We start from the raw sequence: 22,958 nt of genomic DNA on the forward strand, positions 1-22,958 counted from the left end.
TGAAATTCTGCCGAAGCTCAACAGGATCGTGTAATATACCGTTTTACTCATTGTTCATTCAACTACAACAATGAATCATCATTCATCGGACATAAGATATTAGGCGCTCGAATCAGGAAAATCTTGCGCCAAATCACAAAATTCCCAAAACTGGCTGGCAACGAGGCGCTATACCTAGCAACGGGGGAATCACCATTGGAACAACGCCTGCAGGACGAAGCAAAAAGATTCTACGAGAAGACGAGGTCATCACAAATAACTGATATTGCTCCCCTCGCAGTAGCGAATCTCAACTCATGGGACCGCTACCGCCGACCGGTGTCTTCTACAGGAGACGCTGAAAACTTACCACAACATCGGAATTAAACATTCCCAGTCCTGAAAGGCAGGACACTAATTCTGCACCATCTTAAAAGTGCCCAAAAGGGTGGAATGAAGAAAAAAAAATGATTCAACTTGCGAAATGAAAACATTTATAATCCAATTATAACGATAAAAATCTTCAGTGGCAGATGGTGCTGGTGAATTTTCCCCTATTCTATCCACTTCTGTCTTCGACGATATAAAAAATAGCGTCGATGCATGATGAGGGATGATCACCCCGGATATGAGATGCAGGTGTAGGAAGAAGCACCAACCGACCGCTGCTCTTCAATAAACTCGAATAGAGGGCGCACAGACGGGGGGAGCAGGTGTGACGAAATGATGACGACGGCTGCATCGGGACCCCCCTGGGAAGCACTACTCCACGATATATGTAGTAGCTAGGGTGCACGGCCCCTAGTAAGCACGTGCGACGAATTAGCCACCGGTATTCCTTCGTTTCTGCTACTGATTCCAGGCCATCTACACTCACACCTGCATAATACCCTGTGATCCAAATGCATGCTGCATGCTGGTGATTGATCACCCCCTGCCAAACACCCTAGAGGTGGCTCTCAGGGTATTATGTAGATGTAGATGCAGATGATCCACCTTTAGGGTGTTTGGCAGGGGGTGACCAATCACCAACATGTAAGACAGTGCCATCACGGTACCAGTACCAAGTCAGTACACAACAAGGTCATACAAATCATGCGTATGATAACAGAATACACTATCTTAATCAATATAGAGTTATATTCGACTCAATTATCTTTCTGCCGTTTGGTCTGCCTTGTCTTCTGAGCGTCGCGTCGGATGTGAAAGCTATGCGATATCTCTTCATTAATTTTTAGAACCTCCATCGATGTTTTTTGAAAGATATCTCTACATCTACATAAAACTCTGCGAGCTACCGCTAGGGTGTATGGAAAAATGTGTGTGACCAAACCTCACTTGCAAACCACAATATCATAAAAATATTATGCATTATAAAAAAAATACGTACGTATTCATGGAAAAGCTAAACTTGCCAAACGTTACTAATTCCTACATTAAATCCACACAAGATCAGAACTCCGAAAAAATTCTAGCGTGTGACGCCATCGCATCAATATAGAGGCCGTTTTACACTAGATACGGAATCGCGCAGGTTAGAGCTGCATTAATTTCTAAAATGGCGTGGAATTGCGCGAATGCATGAACGAAGTTAGAACAGGGGCTATTTTGCCATCTCACGTCCACGCATTCTCGCATGCGTCCTAGCAATTCACCACTTTACACGACGAAATTTTGACTGCGCCTTCGTACACACGTCAGATTGTGCAAGTACGTGACCCGTGTAAAACGGTCTTAATACTCTGCGTTCCACCTCGAGGGTGCTTGGCAGGGGGTGATCAATAACCAGCATGCTGCATGCAATTAGACTCCCAATTGCGCACCACACGTTCTAAAAACGTGACGCATACTAACAAATCATACCTCCACACACTGTTAGAAATAATAATTACATTCAGAAACATGCATTATTGTATACATAAGTTAGTAGGCTACCCTACAGGTTCTATTTGTGAGTTCTAGCGCTCCCGTTATAATATCTTATTGATCGTGGAAAAAAGACACTCTAAATCTCTGTTCCTCAGTCTATCTCTCTTAGTTTATTTATATGATCTGATCTTCTTTAGTATGTTGGCGTTCGTAAGATATGGCTAACTTTGTTAGAAAATACACTTCTCTTGAATTTAGCAACAAGGTTTAGTCCATTTTTCAATCTGCGGTCTGACAAAGATTTTCATCCAAGTTTACATAACAGGTCACTTACACCAACAAGGCTATCGTAACGATTTTTCACGTACCTGGCAGATCTATGCACGCGTTCTCTGTTTTTTAGCCTATTTCATGAGGGTCCCAAACACTGACAGCGTATTGTAAATGGGGTTTAACGAGGGAAAAGTAGCTAATTTCTCTCACTTTGTCGTCGCTCTTTTCTAATATTCTTTTAACAAAACCCATTTTACGGTTAGCTTGACCGGTTATTTCCCGAATGCGTTTATTCCACCATATATCATAATTGAGTCTAATTCCTAGTTATTCACGGATTCAACAGTCTTTAATTGGGTACCCCGAATGAAGCTATGTTGTGGGGAGTTATTCTTTTTCCAGAAATTCATTACAACGCATTTGTTTCAAATTTGATTCTAACTGATTTTAGTTCTAACTCTTAATTAAATCTTATTTCAAGAGGGTCCCAAACACTGGCAGCGTATTTTAAAAGGTGGTCTAACGATAATGGGATCGACATCTACATCTACATAATACCCTGCGAGCCACCTCTAGGGTGTTTGGCAGGGGGTGATCAATCACCAGCATGCAATTGGACTCCCACATGCACACCACACGGTCCAAAACGTCACGCATACTAACAAATTATACTACCATATGTTGTTAGAAATAATAATAAAATTACGAAATATGCATTACGTTTTACATAGGTTAGTAGGCTACACTACAAGTCATGCAATCTATTTATGAGTTCTATCGCTGCCCTTATAATCTCTTATTGATCATGGAAAAGAAGATATTCTGAACCTGTCTGTTCTACAATCTATCTCTCTTGTTTTATTTATATGATCTGATCTTCCGTAGTATGTTGGCGTCCGTAAGATGACATGACGTACATTAAATTACTATAATACCAGTGGAGAGAAATCTACAGTTTTGGCTACAGTAAAATACACAGTGAGGTTCTTCCGAGAGGAAACCGCGTATCCGTCCTCGAAACTTTTTCCGAATTTCGCCAAACAGCGTCGAAGGAAATCCTTTGAGAGAAGGAGAGGCAGAGATTTGCTTTGAGTTATGGTCTAGGGGGAGACAGGCTCCGTGCAAGCGACGGTAAGGAACGAACATTGGGGATTCACCACCCGCATATAAATAGCCATTTGCCAAAGGCCACCTCACTTTTTTTCACCGAAGATTTATTTCTTTTCGGGAAACGGGGGTACGATCGTGACTTAAGGCAGTTCCGCGAGATGGAAAATTTGGTTCCGGCCCGGGATGAAAAATTGCAGCCGAGATACATAGGTCAATGATTCCCCAAAAGAAAATGGTGGAACGAAAAGGAAGCTAAAATGGGGCCAAAGGACTCTCATATTCCCATGACAGAGAGAGGGAGAGAGAAAATGAGAACGATTTCAGGGCCGGCTATTTTCGAAAAACCCGACAAACAAAACAAAACCCGACTTTTGAGAAGAATATATTGACTCACATCATAAGTAGGATATAGATAAATTCCATAGCTCATGTGCCATATGCATCATACATGTTGCGTAATGCGTGTTCATGGAATTAAGTTTTAATGCACTCTGTGCCAGCCTGTGTGATGGTTCATCCCTTGCCAAACACCTCTGTAGGTGGCTTGCAGGGTAATATGTAGATGCAGTGCAAAACAATAATCCTTCTATAAGTATGCTGGGAAATACATACATATCGTCCAATTATTCGAGGGTCATTTTTGACCTCTAATTTTAGTCACTTTCATGAAAGTTGGCATACTCATAGGAAAAGATTGTAATGTGTTTTGCTGAGTGTTAGCTAAATTTTAGCATATCGACCTATTGACCTCACAATTTGGGATTCCCAGTTCCAAGCATCGAGTCGCAAATTTTAGAAGCTTCCCTGCACAAAATGCTAACTATTGAGACGAATAAGCTATTGCTTTAGATGAATTTATCTCTATTATGATTGAATAAGCGCAAAAATATAAATTCCATACACTTAAAACATATGATTTTACATCGTAATCACGAGTTCACCAGCGAATAATTGTTTTCTCATTGTCAACGGCAATAATTTAAAATATTGCCGTTAACAACGAGCCAACATTTTAAAAAAGTATGCCTTTATGTTCACAGGAATTTATGATACTGTTAAAAATACAAATAAAGTTAACAAAAATTTAACAGAACTAACAAACCAGAGAAATTAAAGCAAAATACGCCATGTTGTTAATAATGCATGGTATCATATGCGACCAAAGACCGTCTAAAAACCTAATTAATTTATGCATCTATTTCTGTTGCTTGCAGACGCGACTTAATTTTTAACTAATTATCTGGTAGCCTACAGTAATGCCTTGTGAGTATTTATAGACTCGTCAGGCAAACAACCTTAATTATCTTCCCAAACACGTAATCGAGTTATCGTCTCATTGGTGTTCTCATTATAATGTGAACAAAAACAAAGCATAACCCTAGATAAACTCGCGACCACTTTTGAATGCCACGCAGGTTGCGGAACGAGAGTAAATTCTCTGATGTCATAAATCTCAGCCAGTTCAGCTAGCAGTACGAACAGAACACGTCATATATTCTCACCGCATGCACGTAGATGAAAACTTTTAACGAAATTCTCGCTGGAGTTGAACTGATTATGAGTTAGGTTGGTGGATACGACTAGTTGGAAACTCAAGAGAACTTCATTACCCTCGCCCACTGGATATACACAAAATCCAGCTGTTGCGAGCCTTAGTTTCATTTCCTAGTCCCCAACCTTTTTTTTAAACCATAGAAGACTCAGTGGGAGTTCACAGACCCCGCTTATACAAACACTCTTGTTGAGTACTTTCAAACTATAAGGATCAGTACATGTAGGATAAATAATAACTTCGTGAAACATTCAGTATTATGTAAATGACAAGTGATATTCTTAATGAGTAACTAGTTCGCAATTTTTCCTTTGAATGAATGCGGTAGTATATTTTTCAGTATGCGTAACGTTTTTTGTACCTTGTGGTGTGCATATAGGAGTCCAATTGCATGCTGCATGCTGGTGATTGATCACCCCCTGCCAAACACCCTAGAGGTGGCTCGCAGGGTATTATGTAGATGTAAATATATCAATATTTTAATATCGCACAATTTAGGCGTAGAATAAAAAAATGATGAGATAATGTGACAGTGGAATAAAGACGGCGAAATTTGACATAAAAAAACGCATTCAAAATTAGCTTCCATCACCAGCCGAATCCATTGTAAATCGGACCTAACGTAACGCAGGGGTCCACCAAGTGGTGTGCATGTGGGAGTCCAATTGCATGCTGCATGCTGGTGATAGATAACCCCCTGCCAAACACCCTAGAGGTGGCTCGCAGGGTATTATGTAGATGTAAGTGCAGCCAGGTACGTGTATAGTCGGTATACCGTATGGTGGCGCACGGACCCACCAGCTACATGAGTCAATATTTTTGTCAAAAAATCTTTTATCAAAAAATATTTTGAACATCTGGCAAATAGTAGTCTACTTGGAATTTCCGCAAAAAAATTCCTTCGATCGGTTAGACTTTCCGAATTCTAAATTCCGAATTAATTCGGTCACACTACTATGTTCATTGTAGCAATTTTTAACAAATCATTCCACCTCCCTTTGTATACTATCTTCATCCGAAACGATTTATTTTTCATAATCTAGAGGATTATTTCAAAAGGGGTGTAGCAGCAGAATTCTATTGATGATCTATTGATGAAATATGAAGATGCTGATGTACTGTAAAACTGTATGCCTCGACCCCTCCGAGAAGTATGCCGTGATATACATGCTATATCAACAGTACGCTGTGGAATCATTCCCGCTGCGTTCAATGTCTTGACCACGTTCAACAGTTGCCATGCCCGGCAATGCTCTCGTAAGGTACGTGGAGAGGAAAGACAGCCATCCGCCCAGCACGGCGACATGCTAAAACCGTGTCACAAGGGGGCGGCGTCCACCTCCCCCGAGCCAGAGACACGTCACCTCCGCCTCTTCCCTCGAAAGTCGCTTTGGCATTCCTCAAAACGGGACGTTATCGTCCCCACACGCCAAGCGGTATCGCGAGGGAAGAGGCGACATGAATGCCATATGCGACCAATATGGCAGGCCTGGGAGACCTGGTTTTTTAATCGTGCGCATGCCCGCTTATCATTTTCGAAACGGATTTCACAATTAATTCCAACGAACCAGGGGCGTAGCTAGGAATTAAGGCTAGGGTGGGTTTTAGGCGCAACTAATACTTTCGGGTGCGAAGGTATTGCATACCCACCAGGTTAAGCAGGAGTTGCGGGGGCCCTCCTCCAGAAAATTTTTAAGGATAATGGTTCAAAATGGGGAGTTTTACGGCTTTCTGGGGGATTTGATTAATCCTAACACTATTAAGGATAGCAACGCTGTCTCAATTGATAGGATTAATGGCGTCGCACGCTAGGATCACTCATTGCATGTTTTTTCATTGTCTAACCTTGCATGTATTTGCTCTAGGATTTATTAACTATTACCAATTTTTTATGAATAAGCATGTATAATTTTCTAGTGTGCGTAATATTTCTATGACCGTGCGGTGTGCTTGTGGCAGTCCTCTTGCATGCTGCATGTTGGTGATTTGTCATTCCCTGCCAAACACCCTAGACGTGGCTCGCAGGGTATTATGTAGATGTATTCTATAAGTTATACTGATCCAAAAAAGTAAAATATATTAAACTGAAAAATTTCTCTGAGCTCTGGGGGGTTTATCCCCCAAACCCCCACCCCCCACTGCAAAGAACAACATACAGCATAGTGGAATGCGAAAATAACTTAAAGATCTCCGCTCAGAAAACTTTTCTCAAAAGATTACTATCTTCGCAAAAAAAGGCAGAACGTTGAACTCCAAAAGCATTGGTACGAAATTCCGCCGAAGCTCCATTAAGGTCGTGTCATTTATCGTTGTACTTAGCGTGTCTTCTTAACTCTTTCGACCGTAGAAGCAAAAATGTAACGTTTAAACAATGTTTAATGATTCACTGCAGTAGCCGAATAACCGAATAAGTAAAACGATGTATTACTCGACCCTATAAAGCTTCGGTAGAATTTCGTGCCAACCAAAAAGACAAAAAAAAAAAACGCCCCGCGGCAATGCACTCCACCAAAACGACGATTCTCGTCTTTTTGGTTTATTGTAAGTAAAAAGACCCAGCGACGGATGCAGATGGGGGGCGCGCGCCCCTCCCTTGCGTGTACGCCCGGATTGCCAAACATTACAGAACCACAATATGGTAGTTTCCTTCATCAAAGAAAACGAAAGGCATTGATTGCGATTCGTTACCCACCATTAGTGTATTCATAATGTACAAATTATTTGGTTTTAGAAATCCCACTTTAGACGAATGTTAATGGTCAATTTTAACCGCATTTGAAAAAGTCCAGATTGGCGCCTATGCGATGCCACTCCACGTGACGCCACAGGGACCTAGTTTCTATATGAGTAGATAGTTTTGAGTATATAGTAGTGAGTATATGTATATAGTATGAGTAGATAGTATGAGTTTTTACTTCGTCTGAGAGAACTTTACCTCACTGCCACCGAGGCCAACTAATTTATGCATGCCTTAATGTGCGCGTCTTACTCTCATTCCGGACAGCACATGACCACAGTAGATAACAACTCACCACGAATCTGGGATGTAATAAACTTTACTGGATGTAGATGGGGACACTCACCTGTGGATAGAAAAAAATGAATTATGAATTAGAAAATCTCAAAATAGACAAAAAAATTGATCTCTCGTGGGAATTATGAGTAGCATTTAGGAAACACACGTATATAAATTTTTTATAAAATAGGTAGATCAAATGGCATGTTATTCTTACGACGGTAAAGTCAAATAAAACCCCATACGATTTCAAACTTGATCTCCAAAGAAATAGGAAGACCAAAAATGGAAGCGTGGATTACATTTTCATATAAAAGGGTGATCACATGGTATGACATTGCACAGCAAGTTAAGTTAACTATATCATGTACAATCTAAAAGCGAAGGAATACAATAAATAAACGAGAGTGGAGAAGTTTTAGAGGTAGTGAGCAAATAATGTAGCATTCACATAGACGTTTGAGACGATTAAAACACATAACATTCCGAAGTTTTTGAGGAGCACAGGAATGCGCTACAATATATACAAGCACTGAACAATTTTAGAGAAAGAAAAAAAAAATGGCATGTCATTCACCAGTAGTTGATATTGAGATGAAAAACCGTTGAAAATTATAGAGCGAATAAAAAACACGAAACAGTTTGATTACAATTGAGGGGGTGAAAAGCCAAGGTGTGAAAGTAATTGTTTATACAAAGAGAGTTACATACAGAAATTAGGTAAAGAAAACAAACTAGATCAACGTGAGTGGTGCATTTGACCATGATGAAAGAACACAAATGGTAATTTCCACACTTTTTAATTCCAAAACTCAACACTCGACCATGGTTTCAACACATTGAGTAATTTTCACCTTGGTCGGTTGTTGAGTTTTGGAATTAAAAAGTGTCGAAATTAGCATTTGTGTTCTTTTTATCATGGATATATCGAACTTCCACCAAATTAAGCCAGAAACTCGACTTTCCACTCGATTTCAGCACAGAATAGACTCACTCGTATCCCTTGGTCACCAAGTCTTTATAATTTTTTCTATCAATTTCTCAACCTAACTTTGTTTATAAAAAGAATCACTTGTACCCCTTGGCTTCTCACCCACTCAATTGTCTGAAACAATAACCTTCAAAATGGGTTAGATTGGGTTCGAAAAATGTAGAAAAGGCTTGATATCCAAGAAAACCGTTTACATGGTAATAGGGTGGTTTTCTATCATTTTTTATTGCCTAAATCGAAAGATAATTACTCCTTGAGTATGCATTTCACGCTCTTAGATTTACGAATGACTGAATGCGATTAAACGAAAAGTGAAAATTTTCAAGCGCGCGAAAACGCGACGGCTAAATAAGAATGCTGGGAAAAGTCCGAGTGACGTATTTCTGATTCCAGCTGTCGCCCTGGGAGGTGACCTTGGGCGAGGCTTAGAGCGCTGATGCGACGCAGGTAGCAGAGTACCCTGCTAGCAGGTAGCGGTTAAGAAGTGTTTCCCTGAGCTCTATGCCTCATGCATGCATTCGTAATCTCAGACAATGTAAAACTCCTATTTACCTACTCGTATAGAAACTAGGTCCCTGTGACGTCACGTGGAGTGGAATCGCATGGGCGCCAATCTGGCCTTTTACAAATGAGGTTAAAATTGACCATTGCCATTCGTCTAAACTGGGATTTCTAAAACCAAATAATTTGTATATTATGAATACCTAAACTAATGGTGGGTAAGGAATCGCAATCAATGCATTTCGTTTTCTTTGATGAAGGAAACAACCCTATTGCGAAATACATTCAACAAAATGTTTGCGTTGCCATAGCTCAGTAACTAAGGAGTTGCGACCCCACCTTATGGACAAAAAATACTTCTCCACTTCCACCACCTGAAGTACTGTAGATTTCGTCCTGAAACGCCTTGTATTTAAAACAGGCACGACACCAACTGGAGACTGTTTAAGAGTGAAGTAGATGTTTTTTCAAGGAAAATTTTAGCATGAGTAAAATAACCAACTTTTCACTTTTGATATTTTAACGTTAATGAGTTTAAAAAAATATATAAGTTCAAAATATTGAGCTTTTGAAAATAAATTTTGTGCATATTTATGGTGTAATTGTGAATTTTTTATTTTTATTGTCATAAATCCAAGAAATAGAACATGAAAAACATTAAAATTATTAGCATTAAAAATTTCAGCTGTTTTTCTACTTCATTTAGCATTATCACCACATATTCTTCAAATTTTTCGTCTTATAATCTATCATAATTTTAAATTTATTTTTCAGTTTTAAATAAGCACCCATTTCTGTTTTTGATACTCTTATTTTACAAACAGCTCTTATATTGAGTAATTTTCAAATGATGTAAACCCTTCACTGCATTTTGTATCACATATGATACACTACACTGATTGTCGGTTATTTCTGAATCGCACAATTCTTCCTCTCAAAGGCCCGGTTACACTATACGTACATTAACATGTACGGAATAATGTCTAAATGTATGAACGCGAGAATGAACGCCAAAATGCACCGTGTAACCACCCAACTTGTGCAAATGCATGCACAGAAAATAATACCTGTTCTGATTTGGTTCATGAATTCGTACATGCTCCGTTCCGGTCCACCAAAATCATTCACGCAACCGTACATTAACTTGCACGTATTGATGTACCGTGTAACCAGGACTTAACGCATGGTGTATCAGATATGATACACACCGCCGCTACACTATGTGGTTCTCGAAGCAGTCAGTAGGTGTTATAAGTGATCAGCCTGATGCTTTCATCGTCTGATGATGCGAACTGTAATGGACGCTAAAGATCGCACGACAAAGCGCAACACGCAGCTGCTCCCGAAAGCCGTTAACAACGATGCCTCTCGTTGCGAAAACCTACGTTCCACGATCAGCATCTCATTATGTACAAGGAATTCCACTCTACGCATGACAACCTGAAGGTTTTTCCAAGCCATCTCTAGAGTAATCAGTATAAATATGTTATCATTATAATAAAAGTACTTAGGAAAAGTGCGGGCGCCAATGAGAAGTTTCCAATTAGTATGTGAATCATACGTGTTACATATACATTCTATAACCATCACATGTATCACTTTTGCTACATAATAAAATTATCCGTAAAAATAAAAAAACAGCAGAAAAAGTTAATAAAATAAGTAATTGGAGCGTTTCTGGATGTATTTCGTGAGAAAATTTTTTGACACTTGGAAATAAAGGTATAGAACTTTGTTAGGTTCACTATCATTTTAATATGGGCAAGACCCGGGTTTCGTAGCCTGGTTACATCGTTATCATCGACAACATTTCCTTATTTCAAATATGTAGAGTTTTCACAAGTAAAGCCCGAAGTTATCAGAACTATATTTTTGACACTTATTTAGAAATTCATCCAGTTAAGAGTTAAATCTGCGGAGGTAGGGGGCATCGGCAAGAACGAATCAATCGAAAAAGAATCAGCGACCCAAAAGCTGTAAAGCGGATCGGTTCACGGCGAAAGTAGGTGACCCAAAGATATCCTCGTTTCAGGCACAGGAGGAGAAAGAGGGAGGCATCTTAAGGAGCGGAGTGGGGAAGATGGAGTATAATCTTGGCTCGCACGCCGCCGCGTCGTCGCTTTATTATTTTTTTTCTCTTCAATAGGGTTGGCCACACGCGCGCGCGCGCTCTGAGGTTCAAAGATCGAAATCTTTAGCATCGACACACTGAAGCAATCCCATTCATCGCAATGAGTCAACGGAACTGAGGTAACGGTGGTGACAGTACCAGAAGAAAGGAAACGAAAGCTTGTCACGATATGTCGATTCCTGTCCAGGGCGCTTACCCTCATCATCATAAACGGTCGCTGGTTTTCTATTTTTTTTATTGCCTAAATCGAAAGATTATTACTCCTGGAGTACGTATTTCACGCTTTTTAACGACGATATCTATTTTTCGCGATTACATGAAAAGTGAACATTTTCAAGCGTGCGAAAACGCGACGGCAAAGTATGAATGCTGGGAAAAAGCCCGTGTGACGTCATTCTAGTTCCGTCTGCCGCCGTGTGAGGCCACCTTAGTGCGAGGCTAAGAGCGCCGATACGATGCAGGCTGCTAGCAGGTAGCGCTTGGCTTAAGTAAGGATTACTATTAACCTATCAAACGAAGGAAACTTTCCGAGCATAGACAATTTTATTAGGTGATTATTAAGAAATGTTTCCCTGAGCTCTGAGCCTCATGCATGCATTGGTAATCTCAGGCTATGTAAAACTCCTGACTACTCGTGTAGAATCTAGGTCCTTGTGTCGTCACGAGGAGTGGCATCGCATGGCCGCCAATGTGGCCTTTTTCAAATGAGGTTAAAATTGACCATTAACATTCGTCTAAACTGGGATTTCTAAAACCAAATAATTTGTATATTTTAAATACACTAATCGTGGGTAACGAATCGCAATCAATGACTTTCGTTTTCTTTGATGAAGGAAACTACCCTATTCAAGTAAGCTCAGAAGCTAGAGAGTTGTATTTAGGCTTAGTATGGTGAAATTCTGGCATAATAACGAAATTTTGAAATACGCACAAAGTTTCTTAGTATATGCCTGCGTCGTACGTAAGTGCAGATACATGCATGTGCGTTTGGATGTTTTAATATGAAAAAAGATTCCGAATAGAAAAATTATTGAAATAAAATATTTTTTAATTCCACCAATAATACCAACTGATAAACAATGCATACATGATGCACGCACACGCGTAGGTAACTGCATGAAAACAAATAAAAGTAAATTTTGGCAATATAACCAACGCAATTTCAATAATTTTCTTAGTGTATACCCGCATCGGACGTAAATGCAGACATTCGCGTGCGTTTAGATGACTTTAGATGAATAAAGACTCCGAATCGGAAAATCACTGAAGATTAATGATATATAACAAGTGACCACGAATAATTCACTTTTTACAAATTTTTGAACGAAGATTAACTGCTGTTGGAGAGTGCTTAGTTCTCGTTCCATACTTACTACCACAACTTACGGAGACAATAGTGTCCCAAAGATGATATCAAAATATTAGTGACGTTCACAAATAATTAACACCAAGGATGGATGAAGTTCGCCATGAAAAATTATTTCACTTAGCCGGGTTTCGAACCCGGATCTCCTGATCCCGACAAAGTTACGTGGTGCAACTGGCAATAACACACATGACCGTTTATGTCAAGAATTACTTCTTGCAAAACTTCACCTTTCCTGCATACAACTTAGCAGCCGTGAGCATGACTGCATACAAAGTCACTTGTTACATGCAGTGCGTTGATTCATTAATGCCGCTCATCGGTAGGATTTTCCAAAAATATAAACGATTGTTTTGAAAAATGAAATCGAAGTAGTAAGAAAAGAATGAATGACTAAATTATCGACTTCGCAACAGAAAATACTTCTCCGCCATGATAAACGACAACAGAGTTAAATCGGCACAAGTGGTATACTTTGAAATCATCCGATGCTGCGTCTAGCGAATTCGATTCAATTTTTCTCCGTTTTGGAATCGGTTCGTGCACCACGTCATTCAAAGAACCCCAATAGTCGTCGCACGTCCCAATTTTCCTCAAGAGTTCCACTCCGTATAATTGGATGGATTTCATTTTTTTCGATCCTTGGTCACGGAATATCGACACTCTGACTGCGGTCACCGGAACTTATGTATCACTCTCTCCAACAGTCGATTTCCTATACCCTCTACTCTCTTGAGCTACATTTCCCCAAAGATTTTCACCGCTGCAATGCCACAGTCTATTGAGCCACACATTGTGAAATCAAGGCAGATCACCATTGTATCATCAAGATCATACGAGGTGCGTTAAAAAATAACGGAAATTTAATTTTTGAAAAAAAAATATTCGTCTTTATTAACGTTGACGCCTCAGAAATAGTCGCCATTAGATATTCATTAAATTAAATGTTCATAATGGCTTTCGCAATATGTCAAGCACTGCTGGTGTAGTGATATCATACAAGATTCCCATTCTTGTGACCCGGGTTCGATTCCCGGGCAGTGCACGTTTTTTTTCACCTTCCATTAGAGTTTACGTTTAGATAACGTTTTTTTGCCGTTTTTTTTACTTCAAACCGAAGGTCGCGGGTTCGAGTCCCGCCTGAGTAGGTTGCTCCTACGTGTGCAATAGTCGTTGTTACACTTTATTTCCCCCGATGTAAAGGCCTCAAATGAGCTGCTTTCGGAGCGATAAAGATTTAAAAATACTAATAATTTCTTTCACCTCATCCACGTTTAGTTCGATTTTAGATGTGCTGGGCCGTTCGCCATCTTTAACGCCTTCACGGCTATCGTGAAAACGCTTATACCACTCGTAAATAATTGTTTTACTCATTGAAGACTCACGATAAGTTAACATTTCACACATTTTGTTACACTTTATATGCTGATCACTCTTTCCTTAGAATCTTTGATCCATTTCTTTAAAAATATAAAAATCGCCTTGCTTATAAAAACACGTCTGATCTTAGTTAATGCAACAGACAAAATAATCAATGAATACAGATGAAAATTCAATCAAATTTCAGGGGCATTTGTACCAACATGGCAAAAAAGCATTTTTGACAATTTCAACATTATCGATTTTTTCTGAACACACCTCGTATCCATCAAAGAAATAGATATCTAGTCTATCTCTTTAGCCTTAGGCTCAACTTCGTGAACGTTCATTTTTATTATTAGATACCTAGTCATCCACTTCACAACGTCACATAGGAATGTATGATGACAGTAATGTTATTTATAGACACAAAAATCTCGCAGATTCCCAACTCATCGAGTTTATGTAAGATTTCACTTTTTCCCGGCTTATGATGGCGGTGAATTCTTCTCGGGTTTCCATCCGGGTGAGCTCCATCTCCATCGCTGCCGACGTTTCGATAGAATCCTTTTCTATCGTCATCGGCCCTGATGACGATAGAAAAGGATTCTATCGAAACGTCGGCAGCGATGGAGATGGAGCTCACCCGGATGGAAACCCGAGAAGAATTCACCGTCATCGAGTTTATGATTTCTCTTGACGGACCAATGACCTTATACCCTTATTTTGAGAGAAGCTAAGTTAAAAGTCCTAGGAGACATCAAAGGTGCCAATATAAATATACGAAAATATCGCATCTTCCTCGCCTTTCGCGTTTTGATCTCTTTAGAAAGCTCACGCTCAAGTTTGTAACGTGAAACCAAAAACGGAACCATCAACACTTTCGTTGAATCCTAAAATGGCATTTCATTCCGAGCCCAGGAAAGTCATTCATGTTCAGCATTCCATTACTATAATTTCGAATTACTTTCGACTTCATTGCCATATAGGAATTTCTAAGATGCCACCGACCCGAGGCAATAATATTTCCTGGGAACAAATTCAAAGACGCCGCAATTAACTTTTATCGTCTCATGCATTCCAAGGTAATCTTCTCAGCAGAAAAGGAAAATAAATGCTACTTTTTTCATTCCACAGTTCATTCTAAAAGACCAAGGTTTTGACGTGCTATTTTACCTCTTAAGAATGTGCACAATTTACCAGTTAATTACCACATATATATTTTAATGTAGGTATGATTAGCTACCTAATGAAGTTGAGAAATTAAAGTAATATTTAATTATCGTCTTGAAGTTTAGGTCTTGATAAATTTTAAATGCAATTTTTTACCCACTTTTTGGTACATTTATACACCTTCGCCAGTGCGTGGGATGAAAATGTTATATCTAAAGATTCTATATCGACAGCGACAATCTCAGGAAAATCATTACCAGAGAGTATTTTATCAATTCACCAATATTAAATTAATCAAAATATATCGGTAACTATGAACCATTATGAACTGTATTAGTTTAGTTACCATCAATAAACATAGCATAGGGTATGTCACAATTTTCTATTATTTCTTTTTAATAAATTTTATAGCTGATTTTTTTATTTTTTATTGCAAAGAATATATTTATAACCTTTAATGCTGTTTATGTATCAAAATTATGAACTCATCTCATCCCCAGGCCTGATGAAGGAATTTTTTTGTCCAGTGTCTAACTAGGGGAATTAAAATAAATAACTAATGCTTTTTCTGCGCTATTCTTCGTACAATTTCTCGAAATATTTTTTTATTTTGCACTCCAATGCATTATATGCGTCTCACTATTTCAAAATGAGATGTTGCTTACAATGTTTTCTAGTGGAATTTTCGCAAAATCTGTAGCTTACAACAAGTATTGATGTTATGAAATGTTGTTTGTGCCGGTGGCGGCGGGGTCCTCGCCTGCCAAGCAAGAGCTCACAGGGTGGAGTCCCGTCTGGGTAGTTTGCCCCTACCCTGAGCATGGTTGTAAGTGCATGTGTAAATGTTATCTTGTTGAGAACCCCGATGTAAAAGGCCAACGCGAACTGCTTTCGGTGGTGTACGAATAAATAATAAATAAAATTTGTTTTCATCTGAAAAAATAAAACCTTCGGACTTAGGAATACTTCTAACATGAGGTCACTTTCTCGTGGATCGTTACTGTCCGTGAAACAGACGTACGTTTCGCTGTAATTGTTTCGTCACAGTGGCGGCGGGCACCACCTGGAAGGAGATTGGTCTCAGAGCAAACGCCACCACCCCGCTGAAACGATGACCAGGAGCGTGACAGCGAGAGAGATGTCGCCACCGCAAGAAGTTATGATGGCAGCGGACAGGGTCAACGTCTCTGACGGCGGTGTCGGTTCCTATGGGGCGTGAAGGGCACCGGAGGCGGCGGTGGGGCAGACGGGGGTTGGAGGCTGGGAGGGGAAGCTTGTGTCTGTCTGGCCGACTATAGCAAAAGCTGAAATGGGATACACGCCTACGCGTTCGACGTCGTTGGGGAAAGGAAAAATAAAAACACGAAAGCTTTCTTCTCGTTGCCAGAGTGAGAGTGAAAGGAACGGACGAGGAAACAGCGAGCCGTCAACCATTCTAGCGAACAACCTACCATACTACTCACCTTGAGCATATATTAATAATAGTATTCTACCGATTAAGGTAGGTTTCCATGGAGTACTAAAGAAGTAATCTGGGAGCCTCCCTTTCCTTCCAGCATTGCCTTCTTCAATTCACTGTAAGGCCTACTCCCTTTCAGTCTATCTGAAAATCCTATTCTCTTCCTTCCCCTCCCTCGTTTACCTAACATTCTACCCTCAAACACCGTTTTTAACATGCCCTCCCCGCTTAGTATTCGCTCCATCCAAACCGTCTGTTTCCTCCGTATGCATCTATTTATATTCTAGTGCCAGTTGGCGCATCAACATGTCTGGTATCTTGGACTAGCCCTCTCTTGCAATTTACCATGGAATCAGAATGCCCATGAAGTATGTAACTAATAGGATAAGGCTCTTTGTTTATTGAAACCGAAGGCCCTTCTACAACCTACCGTACTATTCCCCCCAGTATAAATGCATCTATTTATATTCTAGTGTCAGTTGGCACATCAAGATTTGGCTCAATTCGAAGGACCCTGTTTTATTTGTAATCAACCTAATGGTACATGATTTAATGGAATTGGAATTCATAGTAAGCATCCATTAGATATTGTCTGAACTAATGAATCTACATCATCCAGGATATAAAGCATAAACAGAAATTCATAGTTTTTTCACAAGTAAATTCATATTACAGAATTGCAAACAGAAATCCCTGAATTTTTCCTGTTCCGTCCCGTAACGAGCTATCTTCTTGGCTCCCAGTTCCATTCGGTGTACCTCAAGGCTCCGTCCTCGGACACCTCTAGTTTTCTCTGTATTTATTTATTTAAAAACACATTATAATACATTAAAAACATGCCCTTTTTCATAAATTCTTAATACACTTTTCACTGTATAACAAGCACATCATAATCAGAGAAAAGAGAAAATACTCTGAAATTACAATATTTAAGAATAAAAAAATATTTTTACAATATGGAGACCTTCCGAGCCAAAACAGGCTCATCAGCAGGTTCTACATAATTATTTTGGAAGAAGTTTAAAACATCTAAAAGCAATAAAAGAAACAATAAAAAACTTATATTGCCTTAAAATTAAAAATTAAAGTCTTCCGGTAGATAATTTAAAAGTTTACTTTTGACAGCTGAATACGTTTCTAAGCCTTGCATTTCTTTCGGTAATTTGTTGAACAGTTTAGGAACGGTAACCACCATTTTTTCACCAAATTCATTGAAAATTTTGGGGATTATATATTGGTATGGATTGCGTTTTTTCATTTTATGAAAATTTTCTTTCAATGTTTTATATTACTATTTTATGTTTTTGTATACTCTCGATCTTGCTAAGAGTCCGGAAAATTTTTGAAAAATGACATGCTAAGAAACAGATTCTACATCATTTTGATACTTTGAGCAGATGTAGTTATTATTTGTCAAAACTAGAAAATAGTTTTAAATATTGTTTTCTCCGAGGCTTCGATATATCCCCCTCATCCCCCCATAGTTACGCCACTGATTGTCCCATTAACTAACAATAAGAATGAGTAAACGGCACAATAGTGATTGCCTTAGATAAGAGCACCGGAATTATTCTTGGATCTACGAAGAGAGAGAAAAAAGAACGAAAAGAGAGAGAAAGAAGAAAGAAAAGAGAAGTCTCTGCAGGGATTTTTTTAATAACCTCATCAATATGTCTTTACTCCTCTCAGTCCGACGTCACTGAGCGCTTGTTGTTCTTCATTTATTCCCCTTTTTGATCCACATTTTCCCCCCACACCGAACAAGGGAACCCACATTCACGTTTGGGGTTAACTTTTCATCTCCCAAATTGGCTCTCTCCCGCCTACCCATTGTTTGCTCCGCTGTCTTTTGTTTTCAACACGACAGTGCTGCCTCCCTCAAAAAACCAACAGCTTTTTTTTTCATTCTTTCTATTCTCCCTGCTCTGCGTCGGAAATCGTTCCGGTCATATATATACTTGCCAAATTCCTTCTCCGCGTGTCTTTCACTCAAACACTAATTATATCTCGCGGCTTTTGTCCGGGATTTTATTTTTCACCAACCCCACGTGAAGATCAGCTTTGAAAAACTAGCAACCGTTTCATAATTGAAGACAAATTCAACCTTCAATTTGCTCAACTAGGCTTTATCTGTAATTAAGCTATTGGTACACGATTAATTTGCATTGGATCACGCCTGGAGTGAATCCGGACATTCAATTTTATTTGACGACGCCAAAATAATTGCGAGACAAATACTTCCCGAGAATAATAAGAGAGGCCATTGAGATAGTCAAAAGACCAGCGAACTTTAAGCGTTGGCTTTAAACTAATTTTAACACTTTTCAAAATAGAAAAAACTTCATGTCTGAATGAAAAATTTGTAAATTCATGATTTTTCAATATTTTGTTTTCTTTTATGAAGGAAAATAATGAGTTTTTATATTTCGGAGGGGGGGGGGGTCCAGACCCCCTGGACTACGCCACTAAAAGTACACGAAGGAAGGGGAGGCTTCCAGAATGCTTCTCAAACTCAATGGAAACGCTTAACCAGAGGTGGCAAGAACCAATCGGAGCGCACGATGACCCGACGCGGCGACGCCGACCAATCACACGGCACCTGACCACCTGGTCGTCCCTATAAATGAAGTTCGAATTTATGTCTCGACACTCAGTTGGCCTGAGGATGATGCCCCTGATGGACATCGAAACGTCGGCGGAGAAGGATTTTATCACCCGGTGGAAAGCCCGAGAACTTTTCATCCAACGCCTCATGTCTACTTTTCTCGTCCTCCCTCCTCAGTGTCTACGTTTCCGCACCGTAAAGCGCTCCATCCCAGATCACAGTCTTACTGACAGAATGCCATTTAAATATTCACATGGAAAACCACCTTCATCGGTGTAATACTTAAATAATAATTGCTTTAGATGTTTGATTTTGAAAATCTCGACACACCCTTCACCTTCAATTTTTTGTAAACTGTTTCGGTCGTCACAATTGCATTGAAATTCTGTGCTAAGACTTAAATCTCAAATTACCCTGGAGACTTAAAGGCATGAATATTACAAAAGAGGATCCTCAAGTCGGCCTCTGAACGTGTTGTTAGCCACCGCGCATTTAATTGGGTTTGCAAAAGTCGCCACTCGTGTCGCTGACGGACAAATTGATCCGAGTTTCACGGGGAAATAAGTAATAATTAAGGGTGTTAACCGAAACCAAGGTGGTATGAAACGGGTGTTATGGGGGCAAAGGTCATGGGAAAAACAGCAAAAAATAGCCAAAATGGCATATTTTATTTTTTTTCGGGGTGTTCCACCACCTAAATGTTCTTTTTTCATTGCATTAGCCGAAAGGTATTTAAATACTCCTTCGAAACACATTTTTTAATTGTGGCCCTCTCAAAAATATTTTATGAAAACTAGCGTTTTTAATTTTCAAATCGACGCCATTTCTCCTTATGCCCCCGAAAAGTTGTGAAAAAATTGAGCATATGCTCCATTAAGAAAGTCATCAAATGGCGCAAATTGCATTGAAAAATATGCTTTCTATCTCGAGATATTTAAAAAAGAGTGGAAATCGAAATTTCGAGTTAGCCGGCCCTGGTGGGCCTCTAGCGGGCTGGAAGTGTGGGGAGGTTAGTCCTATTTGATCCCAAATCCTATGCCCTAAGTCTGGGAAAAATCCGTGAGGGGGGACTTTTCAATCTCTTACTCGGCTATGCCCTTTATTCACATTATAATTTGATCTGTCAAATGCATAACTTTTCCATGCTTTCCTCGCAATTAAAAACACTATACTGCACAAAATATTGGACAAAAGTGGATCGCATTGCACTCATCACCGCGCTGCGGACATTTTTGAAAACCGATTGAAATGCGACCGAAGTGGCAACAGAATGAATTCCTTCTGTGGGATAGAATTTGGCTTCCTCTACGCAGTCCCTTTGCTTTAAGGTATCCGTCTTACGTCCATTTTTGGTCTGGCATTAGTCTACCACAGGCATCCACGTGGCCGCCATACCCGCCCCATTCTCAATCTTCCTCGTGTGCCATCACGATGTTTAAACGTCCGACCTTGTCTCTCGTCAGAATCCCTCCGAGTCGAGGCCATGTTTTCCTACTTAACCTCGTTTTCAATTACTGCCGTCTTAATTGGCCCAATTTCGCCGAAGCCTCTTTCCCATCATCGTCGCGAGCGATAATTACTATTCCATACAGCGTTGCCCGACCCTCTTTTGTTTTATTCCGTCCCGAACTTCGTCAGATTGAGATTGATTTTCGTCCACCTAGGTCGCTTTCTTTCAAGGCCCGTAAAGTATACTTTCAGTATTTTGACTTTCTCTCCTCTTTTCTCCCTATACTATCTATCGCAAAACTTTCCATTCAAAATAAAATACAAAGATTCAAGCGTTGAGGATGGAAACTTTTCCATGCTGATGGCATTAAAATATAATTTTCCACATTTTCAATGCATAAAACGTAAAGACATCGATTTTTACGTTTATACTACAATTACCATATGCCGTAATATCAATATTTTCAATAATATATCTACCATAGAAATTCTAATGAATATCCATGGGTGTACTCTGATGGATATTCACCAACGGATATCCACTGGATATCCAGCCATGGATATCCATTGGATGTTCATTGTTGTACTCTTGATGGATATCCAGCCATGGATATCCAGTGTATATATTTTAAACATTTCCCATGGATATGGATATGTGGTGGACATTATGGATTTCCAATGGATATATTGTGCTGTGTGGGTAAATAAATACTTGGAATTTCCCAAGATTATAAAATTTATTTCGACCTAGTTTTCAATGTTACTACATGATGTTCAAGGTGTTGTAGATGAATGAAGATTTTGTAGCAACATTGAAGCATGGGTCGTAGTAAATTTTATACTCGTGGAAAATAGCAAATATTTATTTCAATGTCTTCTAATTCATTTTTTGGCAAGGAATTTTTACCCACTCATTGCGAATTTTTAGTTGATGAGAGGATCTTCATGAAACCATTTAAAGAGAAAGCTAATTAATAGTCAGATTTGTAATCTTTCAACTCTTTATGGTGGGGTTAGGTGAACTTTGAGGAAGGACGACGAGAGAAGATTAAAACAAAGAGATTTGAAATACCATTCGTTACTCAAGCCATGAGGGATAACAACGGTGTCTTCATGGATGATATTATTGACGTCACTCGTTAGAACGACTCATTGCATTTTCATCTATCTCCATAGTGCTAACAATGCATGGTTCTACTGTATGAATTATTAACGAGGTGACGTCAGGGGCTCGGGTTGCTATTGGTACTAACTACTTCAATAGAATGATTGTATGGAGGAGCATATTATCTGTTTACATATAATCGGCATGAATTCTTTGGTTCCGTGATACCTCCCAAAGAGTTAGTTCATGTTGTATGTACATGGCTTGAAATCCGGCTTCCGGTGCACGAATATTTGCACCAAGAAACCGCCAATTACGATATTTTTTAAACATCCGGCGACTTCCTATACGGTTTAAGGTAGAATCAAAGCATTATATAAATGTGATCACGAAAAGAAAATGAATGGAATACACAGCAAAAAAAGATATATTTAAAAATTTATTCTTTCCTCGCACTATTAAGGATAGCAACGGTGTCTCGATAATTAAAATTAATGCCATTACTCGCTAGGTCGATTCATGTTCATCATTCTCAATATTTCTAACTTTGTATGGTTTTGCTATAGGAATTACTAAATTTTGGCAAGTTTTCCCTTTGTACAAATGTGCAAGTTTTTCTTATGCGAATTTCTTATGTGATTTGTATAATATACCTATCATATATGTAATAATCAAGCATTTCTCATTATGCGTAATATTTTTATGACCGTATGCTGTGCATGAAGGGATTATCTTGCATGCTGATGGTTGACGACCTCCTGCCAAATACCCTAGAAGTGGCCCAAAGGGTATTACGTAGAAGTAGATGCAGAACTGATTAACTCACAGTGTTTCACTTCATTAGAAACAGTGAGAAAGTCTTGCGCGTCAACCTCTACACTGCAATGACAGGGATTATTATTCATTATCCTGCGGTAAAAGGCGTCAGCAAAGAACCAGATAATACACCACAAGGACATGGGCTGAGACCGATCTTATGTAGTATCTAGTTTCATTACGAAAGTACGCTCCGTGTTCTTG

General features: G+C 39.3%; 1 protein-coding gene and 1 non-coding gene across 6 annotated transcripts in view; one reads left to right on the top strand and one right to left on the bottom strand.

Annotated features, from left to right (window-relative positions):
- LOC124165736 (rab11 family-interacting protein 4B) overlaps positions 1-22,958 on the bottom strand; it is a 569,850-nt gene that overhangs the window by 336,046 nt on the left and 210,846 nt on the right. The window lies entirely within an intron of this gene.
- On the top strand, positions 13,763-13,833 carry Trnag-ccc. The gene has a single exon. It is a non-coding gene; the product is annotated as a tRNA-Gly (tRNA).

The sequence above is a fragment of the Ischnura elegans genome, chromosome 9 (assembly GCF_921293095.1).
Source record: "Ischnura elegans chromosome 9, ioIscEleg1.1, whole genome shotgun sequence".
NCBI lineage: Eukaryota > Metazoa > Arthropoda > Insecta > Odonata > Coenagrionidae > Ischnura > Ischnura elegans.